General features: G+C 37.8%; 1 long non-coding RNA gene across 13 annotated transcripts in view; it reads left to right on the top strand.

Moving 5' to 3' along the window:
- The window catches only part of LOC309660941, a 244056-nt gene that overhangs the window by 111986 nt on the left and 114905 nt on the right, over positions 1 to 17165 (top strand). The window contains exon 4 of one of the 13 annotated variants that reach the window (XR_014263733.1): positions 15214 to 15317. The exons of the other annotated variants lie outside the window; for them this stretch is intronic. This is a non-coding gene — a long non-coding RNA (uncharacterized lncRNA). The remainder of the gene's footprint in view (positions 1 to 15213; positions 15318 to 17165) is intronic. 13 annotated transcript variants of the gene reach the window in all.

The raw sequence follows: 17165 nt of genomic DNA, 5'->3' as shown, positions 1-17165 counted from the left end.
ACAGAGGAGGCGGGGTGAGCCTGCGGTGGCAGAGGCTGGCGTGACGTTGCACCAGCCTGAGGCGCGCAGTGCGTTCTCCCGGGGAAGTTGTCCCGGGAACACGGGAGCCTGGCAGTGGCGGGCTGCACAGGCTCCCGGGAGGGGCGGTGTGGAGAGTGACCTGTGCTCGCACACAGGATTTTTGGAGGCGGCAGCAGCAGCCCCAGCGTCTCACGCCCGTCTCTGGGGTCCGCGCTGATAGCCGCGGCTCGCGCCCTTCTCTGGAGTTCGTTTAGGTGGCGCTCTGAATCCCCTCTTCTTGCGCGCCACAAAACAAAGAGGCAAGAAAAAGTCTCTTGCCTCTTCGGCAGCTGCAGACCGTTTCCCGGTCTCCCTCCCAGCCAGCTGTGGCGCACTAGCCCCTTCAGGCTGTGTTCACGCCGCCAACCCCAGTCCTCTCCCTGCGATCCGACCGAAGCCCGAGCCTCAGCTCCCAGCCCCGCCCGCCCCGGCGGGGGAGCATACAAGCCTCTCGGGCTGGTGAGTGCTGCTCGGCGCCGCTCCTCCGTGCGGGAACCTCTCCGCTTTGCCCTCCGCACCCCTGTGGCTGCGCTCTCCTCCGTGGCTCCGAAGCTTCCCCGCTCTGCCACCCGCAGTGTCTGCCCGCGAAGGGGCTTCCTAGTGCGTAGAAATCTTTCCTCCTTCACAGCTCCCTCCCACTGGTGCAGGTGCAGTCCCTATTCTTTTGTCTCTGTTATTTCTTTTTTCTTTTGCCCTACCCAAGTACGGGGGGAGTTTCTTGCCTTTTTGGAGGTTGGACGTTTTCTGACAGCGTTCAGTGGGTGTTCTGTAGGAGCAGTTCCACGTGTAGATGTATTTCTACTGTATCTGTGGGAAGGAAGGTGATCTCCGCGTCTTACTCTTCCGCCATCTTCTCTCCGACCCCTAAAGATACATTTTTAATAAACATTTGCTGATTGATTCAGGTTCATTTACATACAATAACTCAACAAGGAATATCTTCTTGAATATGGAAGAATATGGAAGAAAGTAGGCTGCTAAGATTGAGTGGCAAAATCATGGGTTTGGAGGCAATTCTTCCTTCCCAGCTATATGACTTTGGATGAGCCACTTAATTTTTTTGTGTGTCAGTTATTTCCATGAGGGCAACTACCATCTTGTGCACCTTGCATCTAGCTTGGACCTTGGCATCTATTAGACATTTGAAAAATATGTGTTAAATGGACAAATAAATGCATATTTTTAAAATAAGCTTTATTTTTTAGAAGCGTTTTAGATTTACAGAAAAATTGTTAAGAGAACAAATAGTTCTTATATATCCCACACCCAGTTTCCCTTATTATTAACATCTTACATTAGCATGGTACAGCATTACAATTAATGAACCAATACATTATTGGTTCCATACTTTATTCAAAATCCATACTTTATTCAAATTTCCTTAGTTTTTATCTAATGTCCTTTTTTTTCTTTCTTTTTTGATTCCAGTTTCCTATCCAGGATACCACATTACATTTTGTTGTCATGTCTCATATTTCCTTTGTTCTTGATGCCCTTGACAGTTTTGAGTAGTACTAGTCAGATGTTTTGTAGAATGTCCCCTTATTGGGATTTGTCTGGTGTATTGTCATAATTATCCTGGGGTTGTGGTATTTTCATCACATCATATCAGGGGCACATATTATCAAAATGACTTATCACTGTTGTTATTGACCTTGATCACTGTTGCTGAGGTAATGTTTGTAAGGTTTCTCCACTGTAAAGTTTTCTTCTTTTCCATACCATGAAAGAAGTCACTGTGCTCAATCTGCACTTAAGGAATGTTGGTTTTACTCCACCTTCCTGAGGATGAAGTATCTACATAAATGATTTGGAAGTCTTCTACTTGGGAGATTTGTCTCTTCTTCCTCATTTACTCAGTTATTTCTTTTTTATCAGCATGGACTTATGGTTATTTATTCTATGCTTTTCTTTATAATCCAATACTACTTGACTTTATTGTTCAAATTGTTCCAACTTTGACCATTGGAAGCTCTTTTGATTGGCTCCTGTGTCCCTTTGACATACCCCATCATCGTGGTTTGATTTTCTTTTTTTCAGAATATCCTTACTTTCTGGCACTACATGATGCTCTAGGCTAATTTTGTATATTTTCTATCTCAGTCCTAGAATCACCAAGAAGCCCTGGTTTCTTTTATCAGAAATGGTATTAGAAACCAAGATTTGGGCACAAGGTATACTCAATAAGTGTGTCTTTGATGAGGGGAAAGGAATAGTAAATGCTTCCCAAGCAAGTGTTCCATGCCACTGAAAATACCAAAGTGATTGGTGATGCCTCAAAGGTGCAGTCTACTGGATGATATGGTGGAGGCATTTATACCTTTACAACTTTCTTCTAATCCTTATGGTTCAAGGAGAAACCTTCCATTTGATCCTGGTAATCTCAAACTTGAGAATTTACTTTTCTAACAGAGTGAGTGAACCTCAGGCCCTGAGCTTCAGGCAAGCAAAAACATCAAGTTAGACTCTATTAATATCATTTTGTTTTGGTTATATTCATTTGCATTATCATCTTCAATTATGGCAGATTCAACTAGTTTTCTATTTGTAATAGCAATATATACGTTCCTCAAAGTATATGAGTAAAAATGTAAATACATTTTCAGGAAAAAATAATAGTATGTCAATGGTTGGTGCAATGTGGTGGAAGTGGTGAGTTTGGAAAATGATTCCAAATGATTGAGTTTGGAAAAAATTGGAAGGGATAATTTTGAAAACCTCTTGCATCCCTAGAATTTGATATTCTGTCAGCCAGTATCTATTATCTCACGCCCATAGCTGTGTGCAATACTTGAGAGTGGGCAAATTTTGAAATCTGAATCACAAAGAAAGCAAGAACACTGTTGAGAACATGAAAATACATGCAGTCATTTTTTGGTAGCTGTTCTTAGCTCCAGAGCAGATCTAACAGCCAGGCATTGGCAGAGGGTCAGGTGAGAAATCCTGGGTAGTGCCTCAGGAGAGCTGTGGCACTGAGATCAGAGAACTACAAACCAAGGGGAAAGTTGATTTTAATAGCATCAATGGATAGCCTCAAAATGTTCATGAAAAATGAAAATATAAAGCAAATAATTGTGACAAGCATATTGTCTAATTAAGATGAATGGGACATGCTTCTTATACATTTTTAATCTGTTAAATAAACAGCATATTAATAAGGCTTAATTATATCACCACATACTTAAAGTGACTTTCTAAAATAAAGTTTATTTTGATTTAACATATGCTTTTTGGTGTGTTTTTGTAGAACTTTTATAAACATCTTACACAAATAACATCTTGAAATAAATCTCCTGGATGTGACCATCATCTTGATCATAATTTCTTTTTAATTTCTTGGAAAATTCAGGACTTACAATTTCCATTTCCATATGCTTGAGTATTGCAAAAATGATCCTCTTGTCTTTGACTGTGTTTCTTCATGACTCTTACCTTTCATTTCCATTCCACACACTGATGGACAACATATCCTGCTGATTCTTAGACATAGATCCTTAATCCGTCCTCCACCCTTTACATGTATGGAGGATAGCCACAGATTCCTTGACCCTCTTCCCTTCGAAAGGTAGGGTTAATTTCCCTTCCCTTTGAACCTGGACTGGACGTAACTTCTTTGACCAATGGAATGCAATAGACACATGAACTTCAGAGGACTGGCAGCTTCTGCCTCCGTCTTTTGGAGCCCTGAGACACCAATAAGAAGTCTGACAACTCTGCTGGAGAAACCATGTGGAGAAGCTCTGAGACTACAGAGAAGGGGACAGGAACCCAGTTGAGCCTAACCTCGTAGCCAGGAATTCAGCAGGGCTTGTCTTAATTTTTTCACTTCTGGATGTGTAGTTCATGCTGTTTGGCATATACTTTCCCATTTATCTACCTGGAATATCCACTTTAAGTGGATTGACATTTACTTTGTGAGCCTTTCTTGGTTTTCTTAGACAAGATTAGCTCTTCTCACTTTAGTGTTTCCATAGTGATGAAGATGATGGTGATGATGATGACAGTGAAGAGAATGGTGATGACACAACCCTCTTTATATGCCAGGAATTGTTTTAAGTATTTTACAATTTTCAATAACCTCATGAAGCAATCTTAGTATTTCCATTTTATTAGTGGGGAAACTGAGGCACAGAGAGGTTATATAAATCACTCAAGATCACACAACAATTAAATGCAGGAGACAGAATTTGGACTCTGGAGGTCTAGCTTCCGGGTCTATGCTCTCTGTTGCCACACTGCACTGTACTTACCATTCAAATTGTTACGGTAGCGTTTTATATTGTAATAAAATAATCTGTTTTCATGTTTGTTTGAGTAGACTGTGCATTTCTGCAGTCCAGACACCATGATAGTCATTTTTATATCCTTGAATATAACACAAAGTCAGGCATGTAGAAATTCAGTAAATAATTTTCAATAGCTAAAGCAAGGTTTGAATTTAGATCCTAGAACTTTAAGTCCAGTTCTTTTCTTTTTTCTCCATCACATTAGTCACCTTCATTTTATGTTGTTTTTCATCTTACTATTATAAATGAATTCTGGAAGTGCATCTGTTCTATTAGCTGAAATAGTAGCTAAGACATTTATTGAAGAAGACTACTAATTCATTTCAATTATTTCCTTTAATGTTACAATAATTATGATTCAAAAAGGAATGCTAATTTTATAGAAACTTGTTGTGCATGTTAAGATGTAGTCTAACCTCGTAGCATCTCCTTCAAGGTCTCACATTTCTTTTCTGGATTGTTCCCCACTCCTCTGTCCTAACTTATTTTCTCCATTACAAATTACCTGTGACCTTTTGGTTCATGGTTTTTAACTACTATCTTGTTTATAAAGCTATTCTTTTCACTGACAACCCCCTTTTTCACTAGGGCATATTGATTCTTCTCCTTCCATATCATTAAATTTCTCTGGAAATAAAAATTCTCCTAATACCAGTCATAATCATCACCATCCCCCTCCTCCCATCTTCTCTTCCCCCTCCTCCTCATCACCATCATCATCCAGATATGAGCTGAGATTGATCACCTCCCCTTAATACTTCAGAAAAGTAAGATTCAGATCATGACCAAAACAAATTTTACACTTATCCTAAGGTTTTCACGTTCTAAAGTTTTTCATGTTCTGCTGTGTTTCTGAGACCCTACTTTTTTCTGAATTATTTCAGTTTAGACAGTATCTCATTTCTGGACTTTATTATCCTTCAACTCTAACGCATGGACTGAGAAACAGAACTTTAACCATTTTCTATAATTTCTACTAAGAAGACTTACTCACCATGATTTTGTGTGTGAAGCAGGCTTTCTAGTATATAGGTTTGAGGGATTTACATTCAAGTCAAAGTGAAAATTATAACTTCAACTGAGGCTTCTGATGTCCATCATATACTCTTTAGTCATGCTCCTTTCTTCCATCTTTACCCTTCTCTGCTTGACTATCCCCCAACACAACGTTTTGGTTCAATTCTGGCCCAGGTACCAGAATTGTTCAATTCCAGTTACCTCTCTTTTTACCTTGGTTTCTCCCAGCGGATGCCTCACTTTCTTCCAGCAAGCAACCTCTTAAGGTATTTTCTCTGCACAGCTTCACTTCTACCCTAAGAGACAGTCCTGTGTTAGTTATTAAGATATTTTATTTAGGTTTTCTACAATAATACATTTTCCCCTTACATTTAGGTAATTATTTCATAGATCTTTAAAGTGCTTTCATATTATTCCTATGAGATAAGGAAGATAGGATCAAAATACAAAGTTTGAATTTGACAAGGCTTAAAGTCCTCTCCATATATTTCTATTGAAATGGAGACTTAAAGTTGAAAGAGCATTCAGGGATCATCTAATTTTAGGAAGATAAGCTATGATGATCTCTACTTTACACATGAGATCCCTGGTGCCTAGAGAATTTCAGTGGTTTGCAGAAAGAAAGAATAAATGGTGAGGGTGGCCATAGAACTCATTGTCTTCTACTTTTTGGGCAGTACTCTTCTTATTTCTTCAGCAAATGTCTCAGTTCAGTGCAAAGTGTGGGATGAGACAGTAGGAAAGCAGCTGAGCATGCATATGGTGCCCAGATGTAGATCCTTGGGGGAGAGGATGTATTGGAGAAGGTTTAGAAATGATTCCAAGGAAGTAAATTGTTCATTTAAGTGTAGATGCAGCATAAGAAGTGTCTATGAAAATGATGATTTGTGGACATGCATTATTAATGTCTTTATTAGACTTCCTGCTTCTTTTGCTTTGCTGCCAGCACCTTTAGGTGGTTAAAGTTACAACAGAAAGATAGAAAGTTATGCTCTCCTGTTAAGATACCAGATCTTATGAAGACAGGCAGCTAAATGTTTCACCAAGAGATGCAGTCACCTCCATCAACATATATTTATACATTGAAGACTTTTTAAATTTCTGCAAAGGAAATAAAATAAAAATTTTTATTTCTGCACTTTTTAAATTTCTGTCAACAAATTTAGTTTATCAAAGGGAATTCCATTATCTCATTGACTTTAAACAATGAAGACCTTGAAACATTCAGTCAATACACATCTCAGAAAAGAACAAAGGAAGCATCTGAAAGGAGGATTAGTAAATTACCTGCCTTCAAAATTCAAATAAAACTACACAAAAGCAGTTCTCTATATTTGCTGGTAATTCAACAAAGAAAGCCAAATGAAGCCCATAGTTCCAGGTTATGTACAAATGTTCAGCAAGCTGAAGGTTGCACTGGATGGATGTTCAAATAAGGATCATTTTAATGAATACAATTATGAGATGGCTGATATGCAAAATGAATAATTTAAAAAATATGGTGGTTTATGTATGATCTATGCATAATTACAGTAACACACCATTTGGGATTATAAAAAATAACTGAACTGAAATTGTTGGTTGGAGTGCACAGAAGGAAAAAACAACCCCACGAAATTCTTTGAACACCTACTATGTTATAAATATTCTCAGATATGTTATTTATTTATTTATTTTTAAATTCTTAACCAACCAGAGAACACTGTAGCTGAGGTCATTATGACTCAGTGGTTAATCAGAGAACTTCTTTCACTGTTCACATTTTCCTATTCCATTTTTAAATTTTCCCTTTATTGGAACAAGATTTAACAATGGGAAAAGCTAGAGATGAAGAGGAGGTACAGGAGCAGGGACAGAAAGGAAAAGAAAGCCAATTATTTTCTTTCTCCCTTTTCTTACCCCTCTAGAGTGATGGAGACGGTTAGAACACTGATCTTCAGGGGATGCACCTTAAACCAATTTAAGTAAAACAAAAATAAATATCTGAAGCCCAGAGGCAAACATCAATTTATAAGACAAACATCTTTATAAGAATTGTGCTAGGTTTCTGTTGAGGTAAGGGATTATTGAGAAAAAACAGAAACAAAAAGTTTGTGAGAAGAGTATGGAGATGTATTTGAAGCATGAACTTTACCTTGGCATGGAAACCAAATAATGGGTAAACATGGCCAGTTAACCTTTCTCTGGCTCAGTCACTGTATTTTTTAAAAGGCAATAATAAAATATTTCTTTACCACCTCTCTTAGGATAAACAGGTTTCTTGGATACCTGATGATACATAAATCACATTTCTGTTTCTTTTGTTATCATTATCTCTAGGAGTAGAAAGAGTAATTAATTGCAGGGTTGTCATGATCTTATTAAATATGTTAAGGTATTATTAGGTTATAAACAATAGAATTAGGACTATTTATAATATGGCTTTGAAAGATTGAAAAAAAGGCATGGAGCTACAAATTTAACAGACAAAGGTAGTCAGCAGCAGGTTAGAAGGGAAGGCAAATCCCAGATGACTGTTGGGTGGAGGATATTGATGAGTTGTAAGGCAGGTAAGCCAGCCTGATAGGCTAGGTAAGCGTAATTAGCAACTTGAAGGTAGGAGGATAAAACGGGTAGTGAGGTTAGCACTCTGGGTTCACAATAAGAGCATCATTTGGGGATGGCAAGTTGACTGGCTAAAGACAAAAGAGCCACCCAAGTACAAAGAACAGGTAAAGGGGTAGACAAGAAGCAAGAGCCATGTTTTAAAGCCATGTGACAGCACTGCTTATTTTCTCCAATCCTTACAAGGTAATAATGTTGCTTGCGTAGTGGGCACTCAGATTTTTGCCGGACTCAACAAAAGAGAATCATACTACATTTCTAAAAGAGAAAGGATGCATTAATGGTTGCTGTGGATTGGACTTACCCACTTTATAAAATAACTTGCACCTCAGAGAAAATGATCCCACTCAACACTTCTTCTCTGAATTGCTCTCAAAGGCTTAGTGCAGAGCAGGAAACTGTTTTTATCTCCAAGAATCGCTTTCACAAACTAAATATCTCTTGAATTTCCAGCCAGACCTTTGACTCTCATCATCTTTTATCTGTCTTATATTGCAATGGTCTCCGAATGGGTGACCTCACTAAATCTATTGTCCATATTGCCACCAGGGTTACCTTATAAGAAAGTGTATCTGATCATGTCATTTTCTTGTTGAGAAAGCTTCGCTGGTCCTTTTCTCCTGAGTTGCTCTTTGTTTGGCCTTAATCCTTCTCCAGGAACTTTTTCCCTTCCAGCTGCAAACCTGAGCCTTCAGTCATAAGAAATGCCTTACCAATGCCCCAAAATGCATGACTGTGTCTTTGAAGATGTATGTATTTTCTCTCCCTTTGTCATATGAACTCTTAATTGTATTTCAAATTTCGCATCTTCAAAGAAACCCTTTCTATGTATGCCAGTGTTTCCCCTTGGCACATCCAGGTGATTCTGAGACTTCCATAGGCTCTGGCACTCTTTCTTTTGGAGTCCCCACCCCACATTATATCAACCCTATAAACATGCATCCAAATCCTACATTCAAAATAGTATATTTTGCCAGTGAAAATTTTTATGAGGATACTTATAATGGGGCTACAAATATCTAATTTAATTTAAAGTCAGCTACAATTTCTCAGCAGTCTTTGCTCACATTCAGAAATTTTTGTGAACCAAGAAAATCTAACCTACAAGTTGATTTCAAGTGTAAAGAAATGTTTATGAATGCTGGATATCATCATGAATGAAGCTGACACAATATTATGTTTATAGACATCTGATTAAGCCACTGTGAATTTGACTTGGCAGTTTTGATTTCGTCTTTTAGACCATAAATTTGATTGTTTAATTCAAGACTCAACTATTTTCTTGGTCTCTGAAAAGTTCATGGGCCTGAGCCATTGTGCGTGTAGTGCCTAATGAGTAGAGCTTCGTAGGTCATGTTGCTAGTTATTGTATGGCATTCCCTGTGTATTCTGTTCCGTTGAGTTCCTTAGTGCTTGATACTATACCAGCATTGATATCTGACACATAATAGTTGTTGAATATATTTACATATATGTTAATAGACATAGATGACATAGGTAGGCACAGACATTGACATAGATATATGACATATGACATAGAATGGCATATGGCTGAAGCCAGCCAGTCTAGTCTATTGCTGTCTATTGGAACTCAAGGGTTCTTGATTTCCAGTCCCAGCTCTAGAACTTATGAAGCCCATTTTTTGCTCCCTTAAGAATTCCTCATTTGCTTCTCGTGTTGTGTAGGTTATTTTCACTGTGCCAATTGAAATTGTTTTTGATCAGTCAGTTGGTGCTTTAGAATGAGGCAGTGAACTCTACAGATTTGAATGGATTATTTTCTTTTTACATATTATTCCTTCAAGAATTGCATGAGAAAGTATGCTTTGGTATGTTCTACTTGATGAATGATGTGTTTTTCCTGTCTCATTATCTTTATACATGGAAAACATTTCCAGGAAATTCTTTAAGTACCACATGAAACTGATACACAGCACATACATTCTCAGATTTATTTGCCTTACTGCAATGTGATTATCTATTACCATCCTGTAGCCTTTTAGAGACTAGTGAAGTGTCAAAGTTTTTCCATTAGCTGATTAGCTTACATTGCTATCTTATATGGAGTTACATGAAAATTTGTTAAATGTTCCCTGCTAATTATTAGTGAAGTCTAAATGACAGAGTTCATACTTTGACATCATGTTTGACTGTGAAAAATAATTGCAAATCCTCTGACATAGAGACTAATTGAGGTACTATTTGCATTTTCCTATAATTTAAATATGATGTCTATAGTTTTTATGTGGTTAAGTTGTATATCTTTGTCTATTAACATGCAAAGGGTATTTACAATCTTAAATTTACAATCTTAAATTTATCTTAACTGAGCCAGACTAAAAATTATTTGAGGCTGTATACTAACCCCATTTTTACCTGAACGAAGCAGGTAAAACTTTTTTTTTCTGGATTGTACCTTTTTTTTTTTAAACATCTTTATTGGAGTATAATTGTTTTACAATGTTGTTTTAGTTTATGCTGTATAACAAAATGAATCAGCTATACGTATGGAATCTAAAAAAAAAAAGTGTTCTGATGAACACAGGGGCAGGACGGGAATAAAGACGTAGACATAGAGAATGAATTTGAGGACACAGGGAAGGGGAAGGGTAAACTGGGACGAAGTGAGAGAGTGGTGTGGACATATATACACTACCAAATGTAAAATAGATAGCTAGTGGGAAGCAGCCGCATAGCACAGGGAGATCAGGTAAAAATTTGAAGTGAGTAGAAAATTCAGTATAGCTCTTGGTATATTTTTAGAATAGGTTGTGGGCAGCTGGATTATAACTCCCATTAATAATACTTGGATTTGAACATCTAAATTCCTATAAAAGGTGATAAAATTATATTCAGACTTTCCCAGGGAATATTATTTAAGACTTAGCAAGCAAGGCTGTTCATTTCCCAGCAAGTTAGCCAATTATGGACAGGCTTTGGTGTGTTATTGACTGCTGCATTGCATTTATCAGAACACTTATATCCATTAAGCACAAAAAACAAAGATTAAATAACATTATGGTTCTGACACAAATGAACAAAAGGAATTTGAGATTAAAGTCAATGATCTGTACTTTTATGATTTGCTAGCGTAGGTAGCGTAAGTGAATAAAATAGCTTAAATTGAAGACAGAATTTCTTTTTTTGACTTAGTGTTTCTGCCATGAATTATGATTCTTTTCAAGGGGAAATTTAAGTGCATAAGTGCCATACTTTTAAGGAAACTTTAGACAATTCTCTATAGGAAATATGACTGTAGGGGTGTAGACCACAAGATGCATGAGGGCAGGGAATAGGTCCTGCTTAAACGCTGCTCAATTCCCAGTACCTAGTCATAGTAGACACTCTGTAAGTATTGCTGGACTTATAAATTCTATAAACATATGCTTAGTCACAATGCAACTTTTTCCGCATATATTTCGGCATGTAATGCACAGTATTAAGTGTAGATGTGGAGGATGCAGCAGTGTATCTTATTTAAAAAATAGGATTTATTTCTGCCCTCATATAGTTTCCAATCTAGTTAGGGTAGGTAGTCAGAAATCAAACAAATAATAATCACAAACTGTGTAATTACTAATTGTAAGGAATGTGCTGTAGGAAACGAATTGGAACTTTGAACGATTATTACAAGAGGCCTTCATTTTCACTGAGGAATCAAAGAAGACTTCTCTGATGAAGTGCCATTTACGCTCAGGCCTGAAGGATAACTAGGAGTTCACTCATTGCATGGTAGAGACTAGAACACTTCCAGCATAGGGAAAAGCCTGTGAAAATGTCCTGTGGTTGGAAAGAACATGGCATGTTCAAGGAATTGAAGGAAAGCAAGCCAGTGTGTCCGGAGAACTCTGAAGGGGAGGGTGGTATGAGTAGGGGATGGAGAGGCATGAAGAAGTCCAGGACGTGTGTGTCATACCCAAGTTTTGGGATTGATTCCAAGGTTTCTGAGCAAATATTGAATGGTTTTATGCACATGCAAAGGAATACTGTGGCCTACTGTGGATTTTATAAAGATCCTTCTGGCAGCTTTGTGGACAATGGAACAGAGGGAGGCTAGAGAAGAAAAGGGTATCACTTAGGAGGCAATCCCTGCGCTCTGAGAAAGAGATGATGGTGGTTTGGACCAACAAGGTGAACTTAGAGGTGGAGATAGTAGGCAGACTTGAGTTTATAATTAGAAGGTAGAATCAATAAAACCTGCCCATGTTGGTACAGGATTGTTGAAAGAGAAGAAGGTACCAAGGACAATGCCTAGATTTATGATGTGATCATTTGGATGAATAGAAGTTAGTTTCAGTTGAAGAGAGGTACATGTCTGTGGGAGGCATGCAAAGTTTGAGGCGCTTGTGAGATTGCTTTCCAAGTCTACATGTTAGAAGAAATGTCTAGGCTAAAGATATATATTTGGAAACAGCAACATTTAGAGGAATTTAGAATCATATTATTGGTGCAGCCCCTTAGAGAGGCAGTAGCATGGAAAGATAAGGGATCTCAGGAGTGAGTCCTGACATTACCCAAGTTAGCATAGGAAGAGGAGCTAGACAATAAAAATTATTGCCAAAAAAAGTTTATATATTCATAGACTATATGGACTACAGGCACTCCAATTCAATGACTCTTAACCTGGGGCTCAGGGTACCTAAGGAGTATGTCTGTGAACAAGCATCAGGGAGTTTTAACCATGTGAAAATTCTATGAGAGATTCTATAAATTTGTACACGGATACTTTTCTGAAACTAATATTAATCCATAAAAGCTCTCTAGGTTTCTGTTGACTGGATTCCTTGATTTCATTTATTTCCCAAATCTTACTTCTTTAAATTTTTCACCCTTCAATGAAAGGGAAGTTCTACATCTTATGTATTCTTGCCTATAAAGATAATTTACAAAACACGCTTGTGAATAAACACATATATTCTTATGCTCAATGATGGATTGGTAAATTATTAGGGAGAGCACTCAACCCCCAGGACTTCTGCTTTTAAGAAAATTACTCAGCCATACTACTCACGCAATTTTATAAGCACCGTTTTTAAAAAATCCCAGCACTGTGCTTTCATCATGGATTGCAGCATATCACATTCTAATGTATATATAATATAAATATAAATTAGATATATATGATATATGTACATCTATATGATATATAGATATATCACCATTGCATTTTTCTTTGCAGAATTTTCTAAATACTGCTATATTTCACCAAGCTACAGTCAATATGTCAAATTGCACAACTCCCATGTGCCATGATAACGTGCTAGATTTACTTTAAATTGATGCCTACAAATGAGATAAAGCAGCTTTAACATTTGGTACAACAATGTTGAGTTCCTTAATATGGCTGTCATAATTCTATTAAAAGTTTTGAATGAATTAAGGGTTAAGTAAGTCAGTCCTTTCCAGGCACAAAATGACTCAAGGAAAAGGGGACTAAGAGTGTGGTGCCATGGACATTTGATTAGCTCTCTTAGGAGAGAGAAAAATCTGGAACAGAATTGAGAGTGTGGCTATTGGTGTATGAAGATGATTAGAGTCAAACAAACAAGTAAACAAAACAGACACTAGCAAGGTATTTCAGAAAATTGAATTATCAAAGCTGCAGACAGCCTGAATGCAGGCTTTGAACAGATTATTACTGTTCAAAATATAAAATTGCCTTTCAGTACACGCTTCCCTACTGGGCTAAGAGAGGGTTAAATGCAAATTCTTATTCATATATGGCCGAGGTAGATAATGAAACAGGAAGACTCTCCCAGACTTCAGAACTGCTTTGGACCAGCACTGCTGTGTTCTTCAACGTTTTCTCCTTTCTGAAGGAGAGGGATCTTTGCATTTGTTGTCCCTTTTTGGCAAATAAGCATCAGATAGATGGTGAACGGCCTGTTTTTTGTTTGTTTGTTTATTTGTTTTCAGTTCACAGGACTGTGAATTAAGTGAAGCCACATTTATGCATTTTACAGACCAAGAATCCAGTGCTGTGACTGCATGAGACCTTAAGAGTGTATTCCATGAATAGAGGTTAAGTGAATTTTTTTCTCCGGAAGGAAGCCTATATTCCTTGTATAAGTAGACTGAAATAGATTGTACTGTTACTCCTGACAATTTGTTCCTCCTTTCCCTGTAAGATGATTATACATCCTCATCCTCAGCCATGGCCCTTTATTTGGGAAAGTGCACAGATTTCCCCACAGATGTTGGGAGTGGCCATATGGTGTGGGTTTTTAAAAAAATTTTTATTGGCATATAGTTGATTTAAAATGTTGTGTTAGTTTCAGATGTACAGCAAAGTGAATCAGTTATGCATATGAATATATCCACTCTTTCTTAGATTCTTTTCCCATATAGGCCATTACAGAGTACTGAGACGAGTTCCCTGTGCTATACAGTAGGTTCTTATTAGTTACCTATTTTATATATAGTAGTGTGTATATGTCAACCCCAATCTCCCAATTTATCACTCCCCATCCCTTACCCCCTGGTAACCATAAGTTTGTTTTCAATAAGCTATGACATATGATGTTTGTCTTTCTCTGTCTGACTTACTTCACTCAGTATGTCAATCTCTAGGTGCATCCATGTTGCTGCATTATTTCATCCCTTTTTATGGCTGAGTAATATTCCATTGCATATATGTACCATATCTTCTTTATCCATTCCTCTGTTGATGGACATTTAGGTTGTTTCCATGTCCTGGCTATTGTAAATAGTGCTGCGGTGAACACTGGGGTGCATGTATGTTTTTGAATTATGGTTTTCTCTGGATATATGCCCAGGAGTGGGATTGCTGGCTCGTATAGTAGCTCTATTTTTAGTTTCTTAAGGAACCTCCATACTGTTCTCCATAGTGGCGGTACCTATTTACATTCCCACCAATAGTGTAGGAGGGTTCCCTTTTCTCCACACCCTCTCCAGCATTTACTGTTTGTGCATTTTTTGATGATGGTCATTCTGACCATTGTGAAGTGATACCTCATTGCAGTTTTGATTTGCATTTCTCTAATAGTGAATGATGTTGAGCATCTTTTCATGTGCTTTTTAGCCATCTGTATGTCTGCTTTGGAGAAATGTCTGTTTAGATCTTCCACCCATTTTTGGATTGGATTGTTTGTTTTTTTGATATTGAGCTGCATGTGTGTTTGTCAAGCAACACGAGCCAGCTTGATTTAGGCCACTTGCCAGCAGAGGCTTTTAGAGGTATCTCGAGTTTCCTCCAACTCTCTTGCTCTTTTCCCTTCACCACAAGGAATATATATCCTAGCAAGAGGCTGCTTGTTCACCTGGAGAATGGAATCAGAAGACACATGCCATAGAGACACAGTCGCTGACCCACAGCCACCAACATGTGAAGTGAGTTGACAGCTAAATCTTTCTGTAAGTTCTGGCATGTTACATTGATCATTAAAGCTGACTAATAGAAATGGATTAGTCTTAAGGTACCAGGATGCAGGATAAAATTTTTGAGCCTGAAAAACACTGCTTGAATTTTAAATAATCAGGAAAGGAAAAATTTCCCCATGGGATAGATGTCTTTTTCCCTCTGTGGTATTCTAATCTTGCTCTGTTTTCATGTAAGAGGTTTTATTTATTTCATATTTCTTCCTTTCTGGACACATTTCCCCCCCAAGATTCTTACATAAACTTATTTCCTCTGACATCATTTGCTTCTTTTTCGGTATTATACAGAAGAAATATTTGTAGGATTTATACTTGGTTTTAAATCCATTTCTGCTACTTGCCAGCAGCATGACAACTGGGCCAGCAGAGGGTGACACTGAGCTCACTCTAAGGACAGTATCACAGCAAAAGGTGGTTGATCAATATGTATAATTACTATTTTTCTTTTTCTAGGGATGACTTTCTATGCTTAGTAATCCCGGTGTACCTTTAAGCATATCCCAAACTCTCTACTTTTCAGCAATCATGCCCACTGTAAATATTATATAAGGAGCACTTCTAAACTGTTTCTTCCTGAACTAAGCTTTTAAAAGTGGTAGCTCTTCACCTCTCTTCTCAGTATCTGATCTCCATTGTTTTCTTCAGTCCAGTTTCATTATAAGAAAGAGTGTAGTGGTGGTTCCTAGCTGTTTGGTGATTTTGGCTCTTGAATTTAGTCCTTTTATTTCTTCCCAATGAAGGCTTTTGTTCTGGGGTAAATCTTAGTCTATTGAGTCCCTGTATATCCATGTTTCTTTCTCTTTTTTCTTCCCTGCTTTATTAGCTCTGGAGACTCTGTGACTCATACCTGTCAATACTCCCTGGAGGTTTTTGGCGAGATGCCCCGTGTTTCTGTACCAAGGTTTCTTTCCAGTGAGACAGTGTGAAGAAGCACTGTTGAGGGCAGGGGAGCCATAAAGCCCTTAGTTTCTTAGCAAGATGACTGGTTTTAATTCTGAAACTATTAACTCTGCTTTCTTCCATTCCTTTTCTCAGTCTGTTTTTCTCTCTGTATAACGGATGAGTCTCAGAATTTATAAGACTGAAAATAAAGTAATTTTTGGAATAATTCACTTAAAAATATAAAGTATGTGTATGAAGGCTTTATTTTGACTCAATTAATGATAGATTATCTACTTCAGGGATGTTTTTACACTTAATGGGCAAATCATATTTCCCTCTTTTGGCCTTTCTAAGAAGAACTTGAATTATATGTTCATTTAATTTATGTGAAGTCAGCTATTCTCATTCAGCAAGGATAGACACAAAGAAAGAGAGATGGCACACAGACAAGACAGAGATGAAAAAAACCCCTTCATCAATAGAAGCAACACTAATATATTGCAATGCTTGAATGTTGCACTTGCTGAGAGATGATATGTCAACAACTTCCTAAAGGAATTTCAAGGGTACTTTTTAGCTTCATGAGATTTTTACCTGCTGTCTTAGTCCATTTCGGCTGCTATAACAAAATATCACAGAATGAGTAGCTTATAAAAACAGAAATTTGTTTCTCACAGTTCTGGAAGCTGGAAGTTTAAAATCAGGGTGGCCAGAATGGTTGGGTTAGGGTTCTCTGCTGAATTGCACACTTCCTGTAGCCTCACACGACAGAAGGAGCACTAATCCCATTCATGAGGGCCCCACCCTTAAGACCTAACTGGCCTCTTAAAGTCTCCACCTACAAATACCATCAACTTTGGTGGTTAGGATTTCAATATATGATGGGGACACAAACATTCAGACCACAGCACCTGTTCA

Source organism: Balaenoptera physalus, assembly GCF_965194825.1.
Source record: "Balaenoptera physalus genome assembly, chromosome: 5".
In the NCBI taxonomy this organism is placed as follows: Eukaryota; Metazoa; Chordata; class Mammalia; order Artiodactyla; family Balaenopteridae; genus Balaenoptera; species Balaenoptera physalus.
Note: the sequence above shows the minus strand (reverse complement) of the source record. Positions and strands in the feature narration are given on the sequence as shown.